This window comes from Staurois parvus, unplaced genomic scaffold (assembly GCF_062004578.1).
Source record: "Staurois parvus isolate SC_StPar_1 unplaced genomic scaffold, SC_StPar_1.0 ptg000145l, whole genome shotgun sequence".
In the NCBI taxonomy this organism is placed as follows: domain Eukaryota; kingdom Metazoa; phylum Chordata; class Amphibia; order Anura; family Ranidae; genus Staurois; species Staurois parvus.
In genome coordinates this window covers 3690803-3704681 of record NW_028317941.1, presented here as the reverse complement: position 1 = coordinate 3704681, position 13879 = coordinate 3690803, and the positions used below count along the sequence as shown (strand labels likewise).

At 40.4% G+C, this 13879-nt stretch overlaps 1 protein-coding gene across 9 annotated transcripts in view; it reads right to left on the bottom strand.

Moving 5' to 3' along the window:
* ADGRB2 (adhesion G protein-coupled receptor B2) overlaps positions 1-11129 on the bottom strand; it is a 603867-nt gene extending 592738 nt beyond the window's left edge. For all 9 annotated transcript variants that reach the window (XM_089673848.1, XM_089673852.1, XM_089673850.1 and 6 more), the window contains exon 1: positions 9656-11129. The gene's annotated coding sequence lies outside the window, so the exon portion shown is untranslated. The remainder of the gene's footprint in view (positions 1-9655) is intronic.
* Positions 11130-13879: the final 2750 nt, after the last annotated feature.

Sequence of the window (13879 nt, the reverse complement as noted above, 5' to 3'; positions counted from 1 at the left end):
CCTCAAACTTGTTGTGTTCCTCAAGCCATTCTTGAATTTATCAGATCTGAACATTTTCTTCCACTGCTGCATGGTCCAGTTCTTATGCTCACGTACACATTGTAGGCACTTTTGGCAATGGGCAAGGGTCAGCATGGGCACCCTGACTGATCTATGCAGCCCTATTTGCAACAAACTGCTATGCATTGTGTGTTATGACACCTTTCATTTGGAACCGCCATTAACCTTTTCAGCATTTTGAGCTACACTAGCTCTTCTATTAGATCAGACTACACGAAACAGCTTTCCCTCCCTATGTGCATCAATGAGCCTTGGCCACCCATGAGCCTTTTGCCAGTTTACCAATTTTCCTTTCTTGGATGGCTTATGGTAGGTCTTGACCACTGCAGACCAGGAACATCCCACAAGAGCAGCAGTTTTGAAGATGCTCTGACCCAGTCAATTATCCATTACAATTTGGCCCTTGTCAAGCCACTCAAATCCCTATGCCTGCCTATTTTTTCTGCATCAACTTCAGGGACATGTTTATTTGCTGCCTACCATATTCCATCCACTTTCAGGTGCCATTGTAATGAGATAATGCATTTAATTCACTTTACCTGTCAGTAGTCATAATGTTATGGACGATCTGTGTACTGTGCCAACGGTTTGTGCAGTGCTTTACAAATGGAGGGAGGCAGTTCAGTTACATTGCAATTCAACACAAAAGGAATCAGAGGGCCCAGCTTGTTAGAGATTACAATCCAAAAGGAAAGGTCATTAATACAAAACATAACTGTGGGTGATGAGCTGAAAAAGTAAAAGTACAGTTCATTATTTAGAGGTCGAATAGGCCTTTCTGAAGAGATGGGTTTTCAACGATTGCTTAAAGATGGCTAGAGTATGAAACAGTAGGACAAATTGGAGGAGTAAGTTCCAAACAGGGGCAGACTGACCATTTGGAAACAAGTCAGCCATTTGGAGGTCTAGGAGTCCCATTACAGATATCATCCAGTGTGACTGGACCTTGAGTTGTCAGTCCGCCCCTGGTTCCAAAGGATGGTTCAATCATTCACCTGTCCTCCATTCACAGATCCTGGTTCTCTCATAGTACTGTCTTCTATGAATAATGGAGGTAGATGGAAAAGATATGAATATTCGGGCACTCTTGGTGAGAGATTATGACAACCCTTTAGTTCTATTAACGCCCGCCGCGCTAGAAGATTACGGCAACAAAATTGGGGGGAAGGAAGGGGTGCTGTAAGTTATTTACCTTGTACTAATTTTGTGTTTCTTTTTTTTTGGCCGTACTTAGACTCAAAACATAACTACTGTAGCCCTTCCAATACTTTTTGAGTGGTGGACTATTTGTGCAAGATCAGGGGGGCTGTAAATTATGCACCTTGTGCTAATTTTGTGGGTATTTTTTTTTTATTTTGGCCGCACTTAGACTCAAAACATAATTACTTTAGCCCTTTCATTACTTTTTAAGTGGTGGATTATTTGTGCAGACTGTGCTCAGCTATGCAAAGGCCTTCTACACTTAGAGGCCTATAAATACTAGATGTGGGTCTGAAGGGTCTTGGGATCCCACCCACTGTCATATAGACCTGGAAGCTGCTTATTGCTAGTGCAGTTGAAATGCTCTAACTATTCTTCTGGTTTGTAAAATCCAAGTGTTTGGGCTGTTAGTAACTCCTTCTCTAGCTGCCTGGCACTAAGGCATGCAAAAATATTCCTTTCCTCCGCTGTCTGACCCCAGTTACATATTATGAACTATAACAGAGTTTAGGATAATGTAAGTCTATCTATCTATCTATCTATCTATCTATCTATCTATCTATCTATCTATCTATCTATTAATCTATCTATCTCTTCATCTATCCCAGAGGCTTGAATAAGACTTATCCTTGTTTCCTGCCACAAATGGAAAAGAACATCTCCAAAAATTACCATTTCCGACTCCTCAAGACACAAAGCCCCTTGGCAAAAAAAGGAAAGCATCATACCATTAGATTGTTTTGTAACCATTTCACTTTTCCAGAGACACCCCATTTTCCCTAACCATTACAATAAATAAAAACTTCCCTGCCATTACAAAAAATGAGAGAGGGAGGTCAGGTGGGACAGCTTTCTTTACTGTTCAACCTTCTGGAAAACACTGCAACTGCCCCACAGTTCCTACCCTTGCTACTACTGCCTGTTACTTAGCCATCAACCTCCAATTAGGTAAAGCCTCCTGCAATTTCACAAACCTCTTAATTTTAACTATTTCCTGGGCCTATTTCTCCCCAGAGTCATATAGCACCCGCTGTTAACTTTATTCCTTCAGGTCTGTCTATTTATTGGGCTTTCCCTTTTTCTAGCAAAATGTTGTTTTTCTAATGCTGCTTGCTGTGCAGCGCAGTGTATATATCTATCAGATGCTGAAGAGTGGGCATGGTGCAACCCTATTGGGCATGTGTTGAAGTTGCATCATCACTAGCACCTCATCCATGAAAGAGACAAGGACAAGTGTCTTTCTCATCCTGTCCCTGGCATTTTCATTGCTCCTCATTTTTCCTTGTTAAAGTGTTACTAAACCCAGGACCATGCATTCACTATATCCAGTCTACCACAGTACACAGAACATGGAAATGCAAATATTTTAGCAAATATAAACTGCTAAATACCTTCATCAGCAGTTTGTGACTTCTATCAGTGTCCAGCTGAGCACTGGTTAAAGCTTGTGGGAGGGGTTTTCATTCTGCTCTGACAGTCCAATGAGGTTGCATAACCCTTGACCTTCTGTCTGGACAGTGCTGCTTGGCCCTGTGCTGATCACATGCACCATCCAAAAGAAAAAAAAACTCTCTAGCCATACACACTAAACTGAGCATGTGCAGATTGATTCCTAGAGTTCTGTACTATCAGCAGATGGATTGGGGACAGTAGAAGAAGAGGAGGATCAGCGAAGATCCTCTTTAACACGTTAGGTTCCACAGTGAGTATAACAAGCATGCTTTACTGCATATACAGACTGATTTTATTGTTGTGGGGTTAGTAACACTTTAGGAGTTACTGCATGGGAAGTATGTAGCATCGATATTCCCATCATACACCTTCCTGGATAAGGCTTAAGAGTACCGGGTGCTGCAACAACAACCAGCTGGAACTGGAGACTGCACAGATGAAATGCACATATTCGCCAGCACACCACGGATCGTCAAATACATCCAAATCTTTATTGAAGAATGATCACATCACAACGTTTCTGATCCACGCATGACCCCTTTGTCAGGCATGACGAAGGGGTCCTGCCAGCTCCAAAACGTTGCACTATGTCTTCTGTGATGTGATCAATCTTCAATAAAGATTTGGATGTATTTGATTATCCGTGTTGTGCTGGCAAATATGTGCATTTCACCTCTTAGCAAATCCCCCTACTTCCAAGACCAGCTCACATTGCCCTGATGCCACAAGTGTTCGATTAAGCACAACTGTTTGGATTCATGCTTCTTTGTTTATGATGAAAGGCTGTGTAGTCAACACTGACTACATTTCTACTGATAAAAACGGTGCTAGGTAAAGGCTGCCCTGGCATCAAATCCTATTTAGAAAAGCCTCTGCAATACTATTAGCACCTATTTATTTATGACCTAAGGGCAATTTTTTGCTAGAGAATATGTTTCTATTTCCTATACAGAATAATCACTTCAGAGACAAGCAGATGCACATTTGTATCACTGTCAGTGTGATTAAAAACTAGGGAAAAAATTCAGCATCATGCTGTCCCAGAAGTTTTCCATGGGCATTCATCAGCTCTATCTGAGATACAGTAGCTCTCCAAAGCTAGCTCAGCAGTACTGAATGCCATAAATTTCAGTGTGCAGGGGGAGTTTGTTGAAATTAATACACGGTTATACTATAAGAGCACCAAATGCAAATGATGACAAAGGAACTGGTCCAAGACGTTTATGGGCACATAGTTCATATTCGTAAAATGGCTTCAAAACAGATACATTTATTCAGTTGATTGACATGATGGTTTTTAATCAACTACACTGCTAACTGTACAAAACAGCAAAGAAACCTAATCTCTGATAAAAGGACCTTGCAAACTATGATTGGATCATTTATTTATTGGTGACAGTATTGCACAGTAATGGCACTCTTTTTGAGTGTGGCTTTGATATAAAACCCTTAACCTTTGGAATCAATTACTAAAAAAAGGAAAACAGCACCAAGAGGCACCAAGCTCTGTTTGCCCTATATATTATGAGATGGTTGTGTTGATATTATTTAGCTCCAGTCTCATAGTCTAGTGTCTACCCTACATAATCTATTAGTAAATAAGGAGAGAGATGCCTGGTGGAGATGAAGTCCTGCTGTCAAGCCCTGATTAATCTTTTATAGTACAGGCCTTTCTTTTTGCGGCATTGAGGCTGTATGAATACTGTATAAACTGTTAAAAATAGCTTTTCAATAAAGAAACCTGTATTTACAATATGTATAGTAATAATTAATTTGCTATTGCTCTCCACCTTCTGAAGATGCTATCTGCCTGGCGTTTATTGGACTCAGTACTTTCTGAAATACTGTCACAGAACAAATGTGAAGTCAGGTCAGAGTGAAGTACAAATTTGCATTAGAGTTAAGCTACTCAGATGGTATTGAAGCCACTGGATCAACATGAGAGGCAGGCAAACATAATTTTTGAAGAAATTAGCAATGGCAGCCCATTTATTTAGCAGTGCAAGTTTACAATTGCATGGAATCTCCATACCACTATACAGTATATGCCAGATTTTATTTAAGGGAGACACTGTTACTTGCCTATTGAGAGTAGAGTAACAATGCCTTTTGATATCCAATTTCCCCAGTAAGATACCCTCATCAATCCAAGCTCTCTTGCCACCTCCCCACTGCAGCAGTAAAGTGAGCTCCTGTGTCTGAGCCTACCCATGTGGATGATATCACTACCTTGCTCAAGTGACAGTGTTCAGGTCTGACTGCACAGGCTGGAGCACTTTATTTATTTAAGATGAAATACAACAAATAGTCCTTCCACACTCACAGGTTTCAGCCCTCACCAGGTCTTAATCATAGCCATGGCTATGATTAAGGCCTTCTGAGGGCTGACACGCGTGAGCATAGAGGACTATTTGTTATATTCCATCGTAATGAAATCAAGTATTGCAAGTGCTTTCGACAGCTGGAATTGTTTACATGAATGAATCAGAAGCACTGCATCTTACAGGACCGGTTATCCACAACAGGTGGGCAGCTTCTTGCTCCTTACCTTGGGCAGGCTGGATTACTGTCATATGCAGGAGATCACATACTCCCTCATACAAAGAAGGCCCACTCCATTGGAACAATGGACAAAGGGCTTCTATGTAGTGGGTACGTGGCAAGGGAGCATGATAGGTGAGTATAATTTGCTGGCTAGGTGGGCTTTCAAATACACTATCATTTTGCTCTAGGTATAGTAACCGTGTCTCCTTAATTTTCAAAATCAAGGAACCTATAACGGTTTAAATGCTATTAAATTAACCTTAGGACTGCATGGCATATTTTAGCTAGTGCAGACACATAAGTCTGCTTTCTTACAGTCCAAAGTGCCTAGGAGCACCTGAACTTTCTAAGCGACTTACTGAAAACTAGAGCACAGACATGCTTTAACTTGGTTCTCACCAAGAATCAATGTCCAATGTCCAAATACATGACCTATTGAGACCATATGGCTGCATAGAATGTGTGTATGGGGAAGGGGTGGAAAATATGGGGGATCCTAAGACACACCATATTATTAGAAGCCACTGCTAATTGTTTTCATATGGTGATGACTGCTGTTCTGTCATGACAAGTTCATTTTGAGTTTCCCAAAAATAAGCTTTCTTTACCAATAAAGAGGATAAGTATACTACAGCTACACTGATTCAGGATAACAGAAGTTGTGGATTGTTGACAGGCTTTACTTCACAAACCAGCCAATGGGAAAAGTCCAGGCCTTGGTCAATAACACTGACTCAAAAGTATAATATAGTTATGGTATTGGCCGAAAAATCAAGAGGGAAGTGACTCCATTGGAACCTGAATGAAGGATTCATTTCATTCAACTGAAACTTGGGTATTGGGACTGTTGTTGCCATCTAAACAGCTCAGCCTATTTGGGAAACACACTTTCTACTTTTTAGCACCTACATGGTCTAGGCTTCTTTCTAGCAATAGACCACCAAGGCCTGCTGAAAACAGCATTATACCTTGTCTTATGAGGCCCATATCTTTAGAGACTTGGTAACCTAAATATTCCTCTATCTTTGTGTTGTGGCCCTTGGTGCATACCCATTGTTGCAGGGAAACCCTCCCAGACTGCGATCCCTAATGTGGCCACCATTTTTTACAGCTGTTGACTACTAATAGTTTAATGTATTTAATAATCAGTTAATCTTTTTTTTTGGTAACTCCTCACCCTGTGTTATAGTGAGCACTGAAACATCTTCAGCCCTGTGGAGAAAACCTGGAGAATGGGCTGTAAAGTATTTAACAATTCAGACTTTTTAAAGCCAGAAATATTTTTTATATATAGCTGTTTTCATCAAGATCAAAATATGGCCACAACTGATGTATTGCAATACATTGCAATATTAAAAGCTGTACATTCTCTTGGCTATTTATATTGGCATGTTACGCCTGAGTAACTTCCAATACAAAGTGAAGATGAATTATCTTTTACATAACACATACATCTTTCCAGCAATAGCTGTTCCAGCTTTGCATTATTATAATATATCAAAATGCTCCTCATTGTAACTGCTGTTACCTGTAAAGGTTCTTCACTATTGAAAGGTATGCCACTTCAGGATTTCCTGTGATAAGTAAGTGGCCTAAGCAGCGTGTAAGCATTTCATATACCCCAGGACTATTTTAGCCTCTTTCTCAAAGATCTATTGTATGTTAGAGGAGTACATGGGTTACTGAAAATAAAAAGGCTCCAGAGCACCCATTCCAACTGTCTGTGGCAGGCAGAGGCGGACTGACTATTTGAAAACTCGGGCACTGCCCGAGGGCCTGGGGTCAGTAGGGGGCCCCATGAGATGCCCCTGGTACCTTTTTCATAGGCTTTTTTGAATTTGGGCAAGGACACAGGGGCCCCATGATCCCCTATTGCCCGGGGGGCCCCATGAGTTGTCAGTTCACCTCTGGTGGCAGGTCACCAATAGACTAAAATAAGAGGGTTGGTGTGTAATCAACAGGTAAATGGGAATACATTTGCAGGTAAAACTAAATGTACCAGAAAAGAAATTGGCTTTTAGAATGTTGATCTATATTTTAATTGAAACATTTGCAGGCTGGTAAAATCTATAATGCATTGTTGTAGAAGCTGCATCATCTCATATATACTGTGTCTTTCATGTTCAAATATGTAGTGTGACAAAAGGTTTTTACAGGTCACTCCATAACACATGAGAAGGTGAGTCTTTTCTCATTGAACATCAAAACATTCTTGATATTCCTAGTCTCCAGGGTAATTCATTCTATGGAACAATTGAGTCACAGCATTCCTAAATTAGGAGCCAGCACTGAAAGCAAGGTTCACCAAACAATAGTCTGCATACAATGTACTCAATCTGATCAAGCTTTATCTTCCCTCTATGAACTAATAAACCATTCTGTCATTGTTAACCAATAACTAATGATTGAGCTGATGATTTTCTGTATTTCTAATAAACCAGTGCATGTCTCAGCCATAGAGTATTAGACGAATCTGTTTGCGTTTTACAATTACTCCAACATGACCCTTTTACTGATTTGAGTTTTCTTTACTTAAAAGAGAAGTTTTCTTTACAATAATCTAAAAGTTTCTTTTGCAGTGTATATCTCTCCTTGCCATAGAATTTTTCTTATGTGGTTGAAAGACTTTAGACAGATTAAAAGCATCCATTAATTAACTAAGCCATGGAGACCCATCACAAAATACAGGAAACTAAATGGAAAAACGTCCCGACCATTTGTTCAAACCATGCTACAGTAGTCAAATCTGTGGTTAAGAAAAATAACACCAAACGCTATTGCCAGAGTTATCACACTACATAAGAGAGTTCTCTATGGCAAGACAGACATCAGACTAAAGGAAAGGAAAATCCAATCAATACAAGTGTCAGACAATTTTCCTGGAAGATTAGATAGATAGATAGATAGATAGATAGATAGATAGATAGATAGATAGATAGATAGATAGAGCAATATGTTATATATAGATGATAGATAGATAGATAGATAGATAGATAGATAGATAGATAGATAGATAGATAGAGCAATATGTTATATATAGATGACAGATAGATAGATAGATAGATAGATAGATAGATAGATAGATAGATAGATAGAGCAACGTGTTATAGATAGATAGATAGATAGATAGATAGATAGATAGACAGATAGATAGGATAGGTAAATGATCAACTGAAAGATATAGATAGATGGTTGGATAGATCAATATGATAAATAAACAACTGGTTCATAGATAGATAGATAGATAGATAGATAGATAGATAGATAGATAGATAGATAGATAGATTAATGATCAGTTTATTAGAGGATGGATAGAAAGATGGATAATGGATGAATGGATGATGGATGGATGATAGATGGATGGATGGATGAATGGGAGGATGGATAAAAGGACCGGCAGAGTATTCACAGGTTATAAGCAACTAGTTAATTTTCAGTTAAAGATACAGTTTTTTTCACCAGGAAAGCACAGAAAGTGAATTGTCATATTGCACATTAGCTTTTTTTGCTTAGTGATAAACATAGAAACCAGGAAAGATTCTGCATTCTTTGCACATGGTATACGCATGCTGTAGAAGAAGCAAGACTACAAGATAACAGGGTAAAGAGGAGAAATAAATGATTTCCCTTGGTTGGAAATCTACAAGTTTTCTGATGTGTAGCTGATAAGAAAGTCATTTCGGTGGCATTTGTGCTTAGTCAAGACAACTGCGAAAATGTTGAAAATGCACAACTGAGAAGGAACTCAAAAGCACTACTGAATCCAGAACACTCTTGGCCTGACCAGGAACAGATGAGAACAGCCATGGCTGTACCTCAGTGACCACTGCTACATCAAATGACCATGCTAAGAAAATAAAAGCCTATCAAATCCAGGCACACACAAATCACAGCAGCGGCATAATAATCACAATTTGTATGGGCCCACCTGAATTAATTAAGCAAGAATTTCAAATAGAAGGGATGGAAAGTCCAGGCGTTAGTTACATGCATTTTATTTGATATGTTCAATGTATGCGTTCATCATGTGAACCTTTTCTTTTGGATTCTTCACAATCAAAAAAGTTCAGTTTGGTAGCTAAATGTCTATATTTTATATATTCCTGTACGGCCTCATCTTTTTGAACATCGAGCTACCGGCCTTATCGTTCCTCCATGTGTTGCAGTTAGCAAAGATTATACAGAGAGACTCATGTTTAGAGCAAATATGAGAAGGTATTCATCTCACACAGGGAATCAAGTGGTCATAGAGATATACTGCAATCTACTGTATGGTGGTAAAGCATACCAGACTGTGAGTGACCCCAGCTCATGACCATACATAGCCTTGGTGTCAGGGGAACCCAGTGCCCCAATACTCAGCACACAGAACATTGACCCTAGGGCTCTGATCTCTTACCTGGTCGATGTTAGCAGTACTTTATAAGGTGGGAGGCTGTATCCTGCCGCCTGGGATATTCCATGATCCGGGGTAATTTTCTTTCCAGATAAAGCTTCACATGTCCCCAGATAAGTTTATTCCTGTGGAATGCATCTGCCACTATCTGCACTCTCTACACAGGACTTGGGTGTATAGGGAGACACTGAGAGCATCTATGGTCTTCCTATGTATTAGAAAGCTATTGATTATGTCCCTGACGTTGTCTATGCCTATGGTGCCAAAGCAGTGCTTGGTTTTAATAATGTTCATGTAATATTCCTAATGTACAGATTGTGCACTAAAAGCTGCATCTATCTACCTACCCACCTCCCTTTCTATCTATTGCATCTGATTTTGCTTTGTGTGCCTCTATTATTGTAAACAAAACAATTTTTTTTTCAGCGCACTTTGTTTAGCTTTTTGTCTATTATTGTGACACCAAGCCATATGTGGCTATTTAAATGTTTGCATTATGTTCCATTTGTTTGTTAAGTGTGCAAACATCTTCCATATTCAATATGTGACGGTGTGTGCTGGTAATACTAATGTCTGCTTTGCCTCTACGTATCCAGTCTCGGTGTTAATTAGTATTTTGATCGGATCTGAATAACTGAATTCACCTAGTTTGTGTAATTAGTCCATGCTTGGCTGGGTGCCTAGATATGTACATGGGTCTGCTAAGAATGTGTACTTTGTGTTGGCACATTAAATCCAGGCTGATCAGTTTGGCTGGAGCGTGAGAATTGACCAGCTAAATGCTGAAATCTTAGTCATGTTCTCCGGACTGTGCGAGTATATATCAGAATGTGGTGTGTCAAAGTGACAGGGTAAGTGTGACAAGTAGCGTGCGGCTAGTGACACTGCATGTGTGGCTAGTGGTGCTGCGTTTTGCACTGTTTTTTTTTTTGCAGGTGACACCGTATCTTCTGTAAAATGGGTGAACGGTTCTGCTGTATGCGTCTGAAGAAGTCTCGTACTAGCTAGTATGTGCCACACGATGTAGTGTATACAGTATATCTCCACCCGGTGCAAGTCAGTGTCACATCATGATCTCAGTGGTCCTGATGACGGAGCTTGGATGCAGCCCGGGGGGCCAGAATTCTGGTGAAATCTGCGATAGCTAAACCCTGCGTTGGCTTCTTAGTGTCAGGATCCCAGTGCCCACTGCTGTCTTCCAGCGTTGAGGCTGTCCGTGCCTATTTACCCAATGCCAGTCTTCAGTTTCCCGATGTCAAGCCGTGATTTTTTAGTGTCAGTTTCCGATGTAGGTTTCCAGCGATCAGTTGATGGATAACAATGAGGCCCTGTGCAATATGTCCAGTAGTGGCAGATGTGCCCTTGTCTGTACGTGTGCCCCCGCTCTTTTCCTCGGTATCCCTCCCTGTGTGTTTGTACCAGGCTCAGTCTATCTTCTCCTCCATCTCTTCGCTCTGCACACTCTGCTCTGTATCCCTCCTCCCTCTTTCCCCTGTCTCTCCCTCTCTATCCCTCCTCCCCCCCTCTCCCTACCTCCTCCTTAACTCAGTATTTCTCTCTCCATTCCTCACTCACTAACATCTCCTTCTTTTTTTTCTCATTATTCTGCTTTTCAGTACTGTTTTTTCCTTACACTCCACTCTTCCATTCCCCTTCCTTTATATCCTTGTTTAATTTCACTGTTCTACATCTTCCAGTTTCAGCACCATCTCCTGCTCCTTAGCATTAACCACACCATAAACTTTGTCGGCTTCTGCTAGGGGGTCGCACATCCATATCGGAGGGTAACTAGTTGTGGCAATTGGTCTAGCTACTCTTAATGGGCTATGAATGGACATGAGCTGTAACATTGCATGAAGTGCTTTGTAATGGCACGAGTGACTTCCTAAAGCTTTGTACAGGAAATGAAAATCTCTTTCAATGCTATGGTATCCATACACGCTTTGATAAATGATCAATTTCTTTTCCGATCAATCTCTATGGATAGGAATAATCGCTGTATAGTCGACAGCCCATTTGATTGATATGACAATCCAATGGAATTCAATCAATACTTTGAAGATACCATCATAATTTATGGATCAAATCTCTGTTTTCACAATGCCATATTATAATCTGATCGATCGAATTATGATCAATCGAATACACTCAAATCACAGTTGTGTTTATCAGTGCAACACGACTGATAATTTTCCACGATGGCCAACAGATTGAATCTGATCAAATCTAAAACAATCGCAAGGGAAGTTTTAATAATAAAATAATATATTAAGATAATAAAATCAATGCGTGTCTGGCCACCAATACATACCAAAAGACTTGTTACATTTTGCAACACGTTCAGAACAAATGAATGCCATAAATGGCACTGTAAGGCATGCAAGAAAACGAGCTATTTCGCCTGTTGTCATATTATTGTCTTTGTAGGCAACAGATTTGATTCCCACAACAGCAAATTGCACGTCTGTATATTGCATCACCCACTGTCATCTTTCTGTGACTTAAATGGTAACTCAATCGTTCTGACTTGCGTTCATGATCTGCCGCTCCTACAGGAGGTTTCTGAGAAAGAGCCACAGATTCTCCAGTGACAGGTGACAGTGTCACATTAGCAAGATGAATAATGTGTCACATTTGTTTCTGAAACTGTTACGCTGACATGACATTTTGCTGCATTACGATAACAATATAATCTCAGCAAGAGGGGTCCCGGAGGGGTCATGCCTTATTATGTCTTTTAAATGTAAATAGGTGGTCCCTGAGCTATGATAAAAGTCTTAGGAAGTACTTCACACAGGTATTTAAGTTCCTGATTTGAGAGAGAGAAAAAAAATTGGTAGCTTTACAGATCCTACAGAATCAAGAATAGGTAATAAGCAAATAATTGTGAAAGTGCTTTCATGAAACCCCAGAAATTTTGTGACAGTAGTTATCAACATTCACCATTTAAAAGCTTTAATAACTTGTTGAAAGAAAAAGAAAACACTGAAAACAGGCTTCACTGCAGGTTCAACTGTTTTAGTGGCTTACCACCACCCCATTGAATGCAGACACCTGCATATTGATGTGAACCAAAGTCACTAACCTGAAATGTAATTTTAGTTCTGAGCCTGGCATCATAAGTTGAAGCTGAAGCCTAAGAGCTGCCTTTTCTAAAGGTTAGGCAACGTTCTTGTCTGCCCTGCAGCCTCAACACTGAATACTTCTGCCCCTAATATCTTGGTTGCCTAGCTGTCTGTCATTCTGGGGTAATGCATTATTATTATTATACAGGATTTATGAAGCGCCAACAGTTTGCACAGCGCTTTACAAAATGATGCATTACTTTATTATAATTATTATTATACAGGATTTATATAGCACCAACAGTTTGCGCAGTGCTTTACAAAATGATGCATTGCTTTATTATAATTATTATACAGGATTTATATAGCACCAACAGTTTGCGCAGTGCTTTACAATATAAAGGGAGACGGTACAATTACAATACATTTCAGTACAGAAGGAATAGGAGGGCCCTGCTCATGGAGCTTGCAATCTAAAGGAAGGGGGAGGTGGTACAAAACTTGATAGCTGCAGGGGATGATCTGATGGAGGTGCCTCAAGTACAGTTCTTAGGTGGAGGTGGCGTAGGCTTCCCTGAATTAGGTGAGTTTTCAAAGACCGCCTAAAGGCAGACAGGGTGGGGGCTGACCGGGAGTTTCAGAGGATAGGAGAAGCTCTGGAGAAGTCCTAGAGGCAAGCGTGGGAGGAGGTGGCGAGGGAGCTAGAAAGCAAGATGTCTTGGGAGGAGCAGAGCAGGAGATTAGGACGATAACTGCGGATGAGGTTGGTGATATAGCTAGGGGCAGTGTTGTGGATGGCTTTGTAAGTTGTGCTTAGTATTTTGAATTTTATACGTTGGGTTAGTGGAAGCCAATGAAGGGATTGGCAGAGAGGGGCAGTAGCCGCTGATCGGTTGGTAAGGTTTATGAGTCTAGTAGCAGCATTCATAATAGACTGAAGGGGGGATAGCCTGTGTAACGGTAGACCAGTGAGGAGGGAGTTGCAGTAATCAAGGCAGGATATAAACAAGGCATGGATAAGTTATTTTGTGGCATCATTTGTCAGAAAGGGGTGGATTTTGGAAATGTTGCGGAGGTTGAGGTGGCAGGATTTAGTTAGTGACTGGATGTGGGACCCGAAGGAGAGGTCAGAGTCCAGGATCATGCCGAGCACCCTATCATG